Genomic DNA, 12485 nt, shown 5'->3' on the forward strand with positions numbered 1-12485 from the left:
TTACAAATGTTTGTAGAAGTGTCTGCATGCCTAGGTGCTTGATTTTATACACCCGTGGTCATGGAAGTGACTGGAACACCTGAATTGAATGATTTGGAGAGGTGTCCCAATACTTTTCGCAATATAGTGTATATTTATTTTTAATGTTATCGTTATTGGCCTGATAAGAAAATTTGGCCGATATCTTCAGATGCACACTGTTCACCATGATGTTTTTGAATTGCTTGAAATATGATTTGAAATCACTTCAAAAAGGAAAATACAATTAAGTGCAACATGCGCAACGCAAATCTGTCATATAGGCTACATAAATAAGAACATCATTATAATTGTGTGCTTTGGACATTGAATTAATGGTGAGACATTTGTTTTTGTAATCGGGTTCTCATAAATTATATACAAATTTGAATTTAGATTTATTGGCCAATATATCAGTTATAGGCTTTCAAATATACAGAATTATTGGTTATCCGAAAAGGGAGTTACTCTCTATATTAGAAAGCACTATTTCTGAACTCCCTGAAACGCCTTAAGTTCTCTTCCAGAAAAGACAGCTTCACAGTATCCATCATTTAAATAATTCCTGTCCAAGGCATATACACAAAAAGGGGGGTGGGGGGTTTGACCATTGACCAATCACAACACACTAGTTTAGCCAACCAATCAGAGCACACTGAGCTTTTCGGAAGGAGGGGCTTTATAGAGACAGGAGGTTTTAAAAAAAAGCGTTACTGGAAGACTGGGAAGAGAGGTGCTGCAATAATGTAAAATACGTGAATAATATAAATTTAAAAAAAAATCTATTTATAGTAGACCCCAAAAACAACTTCAAGACATAATATGGCCTCTTTATTCAAATAAAATAGTAAACAAAAAATGTTGTAAAGTAACAATTAGGGAGGTCAGTTGTAGAGGGCTTCTTTCAAAGTAAAAGATTTGGATGGAATCCCAATCACAAAGGAGAACACACAATTGTTAACTGTCATCCCTAGTACTTGTTTACATGTTCACTGACGTTTAAAGGTGAACTATGTAGGATTTTTGCAGTAAAACATCCAGAAACCACTAGGCCAGTGTTATATATTTTGTTCAGTTGAGTACTTAGAATATCCCAAATGTTTTCAACTATTTGTAAATCGTGAGAAAATGGCTATTTTAACCAAGGAGCCGGGACGTGTGAGTTATGCGTGTGAGGGAGTCGCCTGTCGATTGCGTCATATCTGCGTCACCCTCGGTCTCCGGTTTTATTCAGTGAAACACTTTACTCTCAGTGCAGTGTGAACAAGTGTAATAGCAGCTCCCGAGCGAACGTCATAATTTCCTTTTCAACACACTCAGATATATCTAATACGATAAACAGAGCTGCGTTACCTCACACTCTGCACTGGAGAAGAGGAAGTGCCGCCGGCAACCGTGTCATAATAAAAGTCCCGCCAGCGACTATGCCATAATAACAGTCCCGCTCTTCAATCGCTCCTGCGGCCTTGCTCAGCTCCACAACACTCGCTCATGCTCTGCTTCAGACTACAGTAATGTTAATAATCGCATCCATGAACATGATTTCTGCCCGAGTCCTATCCTGACTGTTTTCCACCGGCTGTGAGGTGAAGACCACATGTCCCGAGATTCTGCGCTCAAACGTGGCGTCATCAAACTATGCCTTTGTTTTGAACAGGCGACCTCTAGTGGACGGAAAAGTTACATAGTGTAGCTTTAACAAAATGCAAAATGACCAATAACAAAAAAAAAGTAAAATCATAGTCTGCAATCACAGGAAAACAGGATACTCTCAGATAAGTGAAGAACCAGGAAGACCAGTCCCAGATGTTATTTATCACATCAACACAATGTTTGGCTCCACTCTCATAAAAGGAAGCAAGAGTAAAACAAAGGAAACTTTACTTGTAAGGGGAAAATGTCAAGCAATAAACTGCATAAAAAAAACCCTTCAGGCTTCATTTGGTTAAACATTCTCCCTGACATCTAAAGATTTTCCCCTCTATTAGAGTATCAAGATAACCATTCTAAAAATGACTGTAAACCACAAAGTGGAGTTATTGATCTAGCTGAGTAATTTCCCTAATGTAAAACAGCAGATCTCTAAATGTATGCAAACATTACCACACTTTTCTTTTTACCTGAAATCGAAGCATTTGTTTGTTAAAGCAAATTCTCGCCAGCTGATGTTCAATGCGACTAAATTCAACATTGAATGTATCAGGCTCAGATTTGAACCATTTTATTGTTAAATTGTTGATTATGGGCCAGATTTACTTAACAGGGCAAATTAGCGCGAGAACGCAAATCCAAAAAAGCGCAGATGGGAGTGGAAAGTTTTGCGCGTGACCTACTGACGACGTGCAAATTAAAGACCACAGACGCAGCCGGGTCATTTCCATAATGACCAACACAATCTACCAGTTAGTGTCTGGTTTAAGACATGCTTTTTGGGTGGTAAATAATGGTGCAAACACCAGTAAATTGACAAGCGCAAACCTTAGCAAATCACCTTGCATGATTAATTTAAATACTCTCCTCCTATAAATTTTGCATCTGAAAGGGAAACTCCTACAAATGCATATGCAATAAGATCAGCTGCAAAAATAACTCTGTCCACGCCTTTTCAACGCTAATGTTTCACTGCGTCTTTAGTAAATCCTGACAGTAGTTTTTTTAAACGCCAAAAGAGGGTTTGCACTGACTCAAGCCGTTAGAAAATATGGCCCTATAACATCTCAAATTTGCGTTGGATACATACATCTACCATTGGTCGGTCAAAAAGATAGTCCTGTGTAGGGCTGCAGCTATCGATTCTTTTTGTAATCGATTAATCTAACACCTAATCGATCGATTAATCGATTAATCGGATAATTTGTGTGTTTTTAAACAACCAAAACAAATAATGCATAACGAAAATGAAGAGGAAAAGCAATTTAATCTATTAATATGCACAACAGGTTTGTGTGTACGCGTGCCGTGCGTGAGGAAAAGTGACGCCCCAGTCAGACCAGTTGCTTCATTGCAGTTTGGTACGGCAGAAATACATACATTAATTTTCAGTAGAACGCTGCATTTGGCTTGCATCACTTGCATTGCGGTGCATTTTAGGTGAAGCATCCGTTCGTGTCAAAAATCGTGTCACATCACGTCCCAGTGTATACAATGAATGCATGCTGAAATTATTGTTGCGTGGCTACATAAAAGTTTAAGCATATGTGATGCATTGCCGCGATTGGTCTGACTGGCGCGTGAGAGAGACGAGTGTCAGAAGAGTGTCAGAAGCTTAAAGTGCCGCAGCACCATCTTGTGTACCGGGAGCGCATCAACTGAATGTGCACGTTCACTCGGCGCAGCGCCAGTGAAAATCGCTTGGGTGTGAACACTCAAGACGCGCCGAAAAACGGCACGAAAAACGCTGGCGATAAGCACGCACGATATTCGTCCCGGTGTGTACAGGCCTTAAGGCCTGTTCACACCGGGACGATTTTCGCACGCGTTTATCGCCGACGTTTAACGCCTCGGGACTAAACAATGGGCGCCAATGTGAGTGTTCACACCGACGCGCAAAACGCCAGGCATAAAAGCGTCATTTAAAAAAAAACGCCTCGGGTTCATTTTTTTATTTTGACGCGGCGCGTAAAAAACTGTCCGACCAATGAGATCAGCGCTTTTGTTCACGTGCCTGGAGCTGCTGAAGTGACAGTAAAACACGACTTGGTGGCGCTCGAGCACAAAACGGTCTTGCCGAGCACGCATTGATACGACAAAGAAGTGGTAAGTAGACAAAGAAGAAGATGAACTGCTAATGCTGCTTGCCAGTTAGCAAAAAGTGTGTGAATGGTTTTGTCCATATACATAATGGGCCCTATCTTGCACCCAGCGCAATTGACTTTGTACACCGACGCATGTGTCATTCCTATTTTGCACCCGCGCAAAGCGCGCTTTTCCCTCTACAGAAGCACGTCGCTAAACTAGTGAATGAACTTGCGCTACCTGGGCGGTTCAGCGCAAAAAAGGAGGCGTGTTCCGGCGCAAACAATCCCTGGTGCTATTTTGCTGTTCCATTAAACAATTGCGCCACTGACCAGAAAAAACCTAGTCTAAAGTCAGTGGCGCGTTGCGCGTTGTTCATTATGCTATTTTAAGGGCGCATGCTTGACCATAATGTATAGCGTGCACAACGCGCATACACTTTGCTCATGTAATCTACACAGATGCAACAGTTATTTTTGCAAATCATAAATTGTTACACTAAAAAAATATTAACACATGAGATGACGGAAATCATTGTGGTGTGCCACGAAGATGTGAAAAAAATAGGCATAAATCTAGCTTACAAATGATTCAGGCTAATTGTAATAATTAAGGATAAGACCTGTTTGCCCAATAGTGGCAAGACATATATGTATATAAGGACACCTGACAAATTGGTTTGTCCGTCAAGAACCAGGAAAAAAAAAATCGACTGAAAAACTGAAAAAACTGAAAGACTGAAAAAAAAAAAAGACTGTGAAATCACCTTTACCATAATGTACAACATTACAACTTCACTTCTCTGTCTTTCACTGCTCTTACAAGAACATCAGTCTCCTCGGCTGTGAACCGCTCCTGGCGTGCGCCTGGTAAATACGCCATAATAATAGCAATCCATAATGGAACTTGCGCACCTGCTTTTAAAGGGAATGTTGGATGACGCTCTGATTGGTTTATTCACGTTACGCCCAAACCACACCTATGAATAATGAAGCTACTTCAGACCAACCCATTTTAGATTTGCGCCGGGCGCAAGAACCATTTATCCCGCCGCGAAAATAGCAACAGCGCCGAGACCCGCCCACAAAGTTACTTGCGCTTCACGCTTTGACACTTGCGTTTCAGATCGATAAAATAGGGCCCAATATGTCTATGGTTTTGGCAAGCACGTAAATACTGTCTCTCTTCTCCTTCTGTGTGACAAGCGAGTGTCAGAGGCTTAAAGTGCCGCAGCACCACCTGGTGTACCGGGAGCGCATCGACTGAATGTGCACGTTCACTCGGCGCAGCGCCCGTGAAAATCGCTTGGGTGTGAACACTCAAGACGCGCCGAAAAACGGCACGAAAAAAGCTGGCGATAAGCGCACGCGATATTCGTCCCGGTGTGTACAGGCCTTTAGGCTACGTTACCATTGAAGTCCTACCGCTGTGGAATGCCAGGTATACTTTGCAACAGACACATTGCACATTGTTCTCTTCTTTTTTAAGAATGTAATGATCCCAAACTTTAGACATTCTCTTCCGTTTATGGACATCTTTACTCTCCGCCACCGCGCCAACTAAATTCAAAATGTATCACGCGCTATGGTGTGCTTCCTGAACATTGAACAGCGGTCCGTGTGAATCAGATCCCTGCGCGTATAGTGCGCGTCATAGGAATTGAACGAGGCTTCGAGGCAGAATTTTTGCCTCGAGGAATTTTTGTAATCGAGTTAATCGAGGAACTCGATGAATCGTTTCAGCCCTAGTCCTGTGACAGATGACAAAGTATTGCAATTTTAGAGAAAACAACCTGCAAATTTTGAGAATAGGAGTTTTTTAACAAACATCAACTTTCACAAAATTTTACAATCTTCTAAAACAATTATTATTAGCAAAATACAACAGTAATTTGTATTCATTTGTCTTATAAATTACACTGGATGAATAAACAACACTACAAAGAAACACTAATTCACACACACACAAAAAAAAAGCATTTACTTGAATAAAGCTGGGAAACATTTTTCACTCTAAAATTGAGTGAAAAAGTAAATTTCACAAATAATTACAAAGAAACCACAAGTAGCACATTGAATAAATGTGACATTTTGAAGACGTTTACAGGACAATGATGTACTAAAAACATTACACGTTGTCAAAATGATCCCCGTTTACACAGATCTAAGAAAAAGACTAAAAAGCTGTATTCTGCTGTCAGGCCAGTAGTTGGCGATGTCACTTTATAAAGAAACACTACGCGCCTATAAACTGAACATCACCGTTTTCACAAATTCACATTTTTGTAGTTTACATGGAGACAATAACGGTATCGTTTTCATAAAATTGCACTTTCAATTCTGTTTTTAAAAAAAAAAATTCAGGCCCCCAAAATGCTGTTGTCGTATAAATTAATGACCAAAGTAGGGCTGCACAATTAATCGAAATTCTAATCAGGGATTACAATTACGAATGCCACAATTACATAATCGTTCAAAGGCGCAATTACAAAAAAAAAGTCTACTTCCATTATTCTGTGTGCTTAAGATGTGTTTTTTTCTTTCTACAAGTTATCTTAAGAGTTTTTCCATGGTTTTAATTTTAGTTTTAATATAATATATTTTTACTTTTTTTTTTATTTAAAGGGGCTATATGCAACTTTTCCCCCAAAATAAACGTAACAATAGCCTTTTTATTTTACCATTTATGACTCAAACATCTCCTGATGATCATACTGACACCTTGTCCGCTCACAGTGGGTGCACCTATAAGCCTGTATCCTATTTTTCCTATTTTCTGGCGGGTCGTTTTTTCCCACGCTGTCTGCGGATGTGACGTCACCACCGCTGCGAGAGCGAGCAGAAAATAAGAGCAGTTCTGTTGTTTGGCCACAGGTGTCAGTCGCGAGTTTAAATTTAAGAAAAACGCATATAGCCCCTTTAAAGAAGAAATCAAACCATATGTAGTTGACATTTGAGAATTAATTCTATAGAAAAGCAATACAAGTTTTTCAGGAAGAGTTTTTTTCATATAGAAATATGGAATCCAGTTGCTTCAAACAATGGCATAAAGCTATTCAAAACATCATTCAATGTAAATTGTGATCATAATTAATAAAATCGCAATGACAATGTCAAGGAAATAATAACATAATCAACAATTATATTTTTTGTCATAATTGTGCAGCCCTAGACCAAAGGCATAAAAAGTTTTCCTTTTTTAGTTGAAACGGCCCCGAAAATTTGACAATTTTTAAAACACACTAAAAAATATTGCCTTGGTTTTACTCCAAAAAATTGAGGCAACTATTTGCATCAGACAGCAAAAGTATTTTGAACTCATCTAATTTGTGTTTGACCAAATAGACTTTACATGTTTTCAACATGCAACCTTAAGTAATTTCAACTCAATTTTCCTCATCAACACAACTCAAATACTTAGTGTAGCAGAAACATAATTCAACTAAGCGGCAATAAAATTAGATGTAAAAATAACAAGTGAATACACTTATACGACATATTTGGCAATTCATATGATGCAAAACTCCAACATGACAAAAAAAATTCTAAATCCCAACTTAATAGAACATTACACAATAATAACAAGCCATCTACTTCATTTATCTTCCTTAAAAACATAAGAAGATAAATAAATTCAACATTTTCTCTTCCAATGAAATCTAACGCAAAGCATTCTGGGAACTATAAATCTATACTTACCCCCGGTAAGTGGATTGTACGCAACATAATTAAGTTGTGATAAAATGTTCATTTAAATATATTGATCAAGCAGCAAACATCCTCGAAACAACAACGGTCACACCTGATGTAGACAACGCTGTTATTAAAAAATTACCCTGAAATATGAGAACATTTGCTAGATTTATGTTGCAAAATTAAGGAAAAATACATCATCACCATGTGAAAAGGGTTCATTTCATCAGTCAAACCCAGCAGTAAATATTTTAAGTAAATGTAACTAGGGCTGTAATCAACCAAAGAAAATCTTAGTCGACTGAAGTCCTGAAATTTTCGACTAAAAATCGACTAAAATGACGTTAGGAAAAAAACGTTAAATGAATAAGCTGCACACTGTGCGCAGTACTTGGTAGCCTTGTTGTCTGCCTAAATTAATTATAAATAAACATAAAAAACTAGTAGGCTATTTGCAGAATATTAAATCGTTTTTGACCTGATTATTTTGCACTGAAATTAGTCTTTTGACACATGAGTCTGTCGGCTCTGACAGCGTTGCATCACGTGCACCTGCGCAATATCATAGTACTATATTTTCGGAAGTCATAGGCTATGTTGTTAACTAGATATCATCACAAGAACTTTTGAGGAATATGCAACATAATTTAGACAATTGTTTTTGTCATATGTATTATAATAACTGACAGACACTCATTTCAGCCGCTCTGTGCAGCTCGAACAGGAGCTCAGCTTCGCGGCTGAGACACGAATAGACTATTAACTTAAAGCTTTAACTCTTAAACACAAAAGGCACGTCCACTTTAATAAAAAGGGAATATTTATTAAACAAGCCAGATCAAGAGCAGAAAAAACGCTCTCACAATTAGATAAATAATATACAAGAAAACTAGCCTTCTTCAATCTGTCTCTCTTCTCCAGTTGGCTGGGCTAATCCAAAAGAAGTGGAAACAATGGGGGTGTTCTGAAGGCAGACTGTTACCTGTGAAACAGGGGTGCTCTCAAAGCACCCCCATTAGCAATTAGTGCTTTCCAGCTGATGAAATGAACGTGGCGCGGCAAAACTGATTAAATGAACGCAGCAAAACTAATGAAATGAACGCGGCAAAAAAATCGACCAATCAGAATTTTGGTCGAGCCAGAACGTATCGACTAATAATCGACTAATCGACTGGGAGATTACAGCCCTAAATGTAACTTAAATAGTATGTAGGAAATGCACATGTCTACAAAGCCTTGTCTAAATTACTCAGGATAAGAAGTGCGATATATAATTATAAAAAATAAGTTTGAGCTACTCAAATTATCCAAGTAAAGTAACAAACAAAGATTATGATTTTTTTTTTTACGTTACACTTCCAGCCTCAATGATTAATTTTTATCAGTGCATATTCCCATAATTATTTTATTTATTCACAGCTTCTTCAAAATAATTTTTACACTGCATACTGTAAGTCGAATTTTGCAATGCACACAAACGCATCAGTGTGTCAGCGGCCAACTATCCACAGACTCACTTGACAGCACTGCTTTCCACAGTAAAAGTCTATATTAGGAGCACGTGTCTCCATAGAGTGCGCATGCCTCATATTTTCCATAAACAGCCGGGAGCTCTTGGTTCTGCAAGTGTAAGCAACTTCCACAGAGAGAGACCACACAGGAAACAAATACTAGTGTGTGAGCCTGAGGTGAATAGCCACAAACTGAATCATCATTAAAGTGGATGGATACTGCTAAACCATTTGATAAGTATCATTAGTAACATTCAGACTTAAAACTGAGGTTAGATCATTTGACTTGAAATGTCACTCTGTCCTGTTTACTTACGAGAAACAGCTTTATGCAAAGCTGAATAACTTTCTGCAGAGAAAACATTTCATTCCACATGCAAACCGCACATTTTCATACTACAGAAGTCTAGCTGAACCCTCTGAGACTGAAACCCAGCTGCTAGCCTTGTGTTTCCAGTGACTTCCAGAGCACACACACCTCAGAGACATCCAATTACCCAGAGATCACCACATGCTCCAGTCTTCCCACTAGCTAATAAATCCCTCCTGCTTAATCCTAATTACATTTAGTCATTAGTCATCCGAGAACGCATGCACTGAAACCATCTAGACAAATGCTGCATTATGTCAACCTACAAAACCTGAAACACCCTTTTCTTCCCTGAAGCATATGGTTTCCAGAATATTCCAGTAAACAAGCATGCAGCTTAATACACGGTGTACAATGTTATCGGAGATAAATGGGGTAAACAATATGATGATCTATCAAGTTATTCAAAAACATATTCAAATAAACAGAGCAATTCCAATAGGGTCCTCACACCATCGGTGCTCGGGCCCTAAAGAGTGCTGTCAAACGATTAATCGTGATTAATTGCATCCAAAATAAAGGTTTGTGTTTACATAATATATGTGTGTGTACTGTAATTATTGAATTTTTTTATAGATTTAGAGGGAAAAAATAATATTATATTATATATATATATATATATATTATATAAATTATAAATATATATGAAGTATGCATGCAGATATTTCTTAAATATATGCATGCATGTGTGTGTATGCTTATATACAGAATAATTAAACAGTACACACACATATATTATGTAAACACAAACCTTTATTTTGGATGCAATTAATCGTTTGACAATTTTTTTTACATCTTCATGATTATATTATAACACTCTACAATATGGAGATGAGCAGAGAGCGGGAATTGACAAATAATCTACTGCCCACTGACTTAGTTTTAAAGCTATTTCTCATAATTTGTTTGGCCTTCAAACATCTTAAAATGCACATATGTAGATCAGAGAAATCAAATTTCTCAGGGACCCCCTAACCCCCTTAACTACCTAGCCAAATTATTAAAGCATCTTTGTTTCCTGCCCAATAATAAGTTAGTGCTCGTACAAATGTAAATTAAGACTTCTTCAAAAATTCATGTTTCACAACATGAAACAAACATGTTAGCTTATAGTTCTATCACGTGAATTTGTGATTTAAACTTTTGGGTGCTGAAAAAGGTCCACTTTCTGGAAAAAACAACCCCCCCCCCCCCTTTCACTAGGCTGACTACGGTCGGGCAGGGCGGTGATACGTTTTGCGTATTCCTGTGAAGTTAAGGCAGTAAAAGAAAAGTTTAAAATATATAAGAGTAAAATATATTGAGAATAAGAATCCATATCAGTATCAATTAAAAACAAGAATTGTTACTGATTAGTTGGCGTCCACACAGCTTGCATGTTTATCTGTTGTGGTTAACCAAGTTGTGTGCTCTAAATAGGCACATGCCTTCCTGCACTTGTACAAGTACTTGGAACTTGTAAAGAATGAATAAGAATGGTCGCCAATGGCGATCTCAGCAAAAATATCACTCGCAAAATAATATTTTTGCGACCGTTTTAGTTGCAGTCTGGAGCCCTGTATACACATCACAACATGTAAATAGGAAAATGTTGGCGTTATTTTGTTACTTATTGAGCAGTAGGCTAGCTGGAGCCATTTACCTCCAGTCTTTGTGCTAAGCTAGGCTAGCGGTGGGTGCATCAGACAGAGTTATGGCGCACGGAGATGAGAATGGTATGTATGGACTTATCTAACTCTGGGGGATACGGTGAATAAGCTAAAGTCCCAAAAAGTCGGCGTGTTCCTTAAAAACTACTGATTTTATACTTTTTCTTTAGACAAAATAGTAAACTAGTGCTGTCAAATCGATTAATCACGATTAATCGCATCCAAAATAAAAGTTTGTTTACACATAATATATGGTTTGTACTGAGTAATTATTATGTATATATAAATACACACTCATTCATGTATATATTTAAGAAATATTTACATGTATATATTTATATAAATTATACATATTTATATATATATATATATATATATATATATATATATATATATATATATATATATATATATATATATATATATAAAAATCTTAAATATATACTTGCATGTGTGTGCATATATACACATAATAATTATACTCAGTAGAAACACATATATTATGTAAACACAAACTTTTATTTTGGATGCGATTAATCGATTTGACAGCGCTAGTTTCAACATATCAGTGCATTACTTCTACAGTAAACTTTTAAGTATGCTACTTTTTATCATTTTAGAGTCATTATATCAGATTTTCGGTTGAAAACGTTATACAAACTTACAAAAACAAATGAAACCAATGTGAAAACAATTACATTCACATTACTGGGATCTACATTACAGTGTTCCCGCAAGATGATGACTTTTCCAGGCCAGAAGAATCACAATTCCCTAATATTTCCAGATTTTTCATATACGATAGCAATGCATGGCACAGTAACCTGTAGCCAAGGCCTTACATTTCCAACTGTTTTCTCCTCAACGGATTTGTGACAGGGAGAATCCGAGTCTTTTTAAGTACTTCCAAAAAAGTATTAGGATGCTAGTAGGCTAACATTGGCATCATGATAAAGACTGCAACCTTTGAGGTCACAATATCATCCTGCCACCGCTCGATATTACAACATAAATCATACATTTCCACGGTGTGCATTGGCTACATGGTGAATTCGCAACAGTTGGGACAACAACAACATTAAACCAGCAGCTCTAGCATGATTCAGTGCAAAAACAACTGTAAGCATTCAGGTCAGCAGAAAGTTGCGATGATCAACAGATGAAACATTGTAAATGCAGCGACGTCCAGGCTGTTACATTAAAACGCGCTGGGCGAATACAGTGAACAGATTGTTTAATGCAGGAAAACATACCACCACGAGAGCTCATCTTCACCACAAACCCACAGGATGCGTGTGCTTTGAGATTCATCTTGGAGTAAGTCACCGTGAACGCGCCTGCAGACGTCTGGAAGAGTCTCCGCTGCTCGAGGCAGCTCACTCACCACGCATGTGTTGTGTCGGGAGTTGCATAGAATCAATGGGTGAAGTTGATGGATTATTGGTAGCTGAGGCACGTAGGTCTCCGATAGAGTTTTCTAGGGTTTGTGATCACTGACCACTCTGGAGGC

The 12485-nt window shown here is 37.9% G+C and overlaps 1 protein-coding gene across 1 annotated transcript in view; it reads right to left on the reverse strand.

The window, feature by feature from the left end:
• sgms1b (sphingomyelin synthase 1b) overlaps positions 1–12485 on the reverse strand; it is a 60990-nt gene extending 48505 nt beyond the window's left edge. Inside the window, exon 1 of the mRNA XM_079801740.1 lies at positions 12229–12485. The gene's annotated coding sequence lies outside the window, so the exon portion shown is untranslated. The remainder of the gene's footprint in view (positions 1–12228) is intronic.

The sequence above is a fragment of the Gobio gobio genome (assembly GCF_949357685.1).
Source record: "Gobio gobio genome assembly, chromosome: 20".
Classification (NCBI taxonomy): domain Eukaryota; kingdom Metazoa; phylum Chordata; class Actinopteri; order Cypriniformes; family Gobionidae; genus Gobio; species Gobio gobio.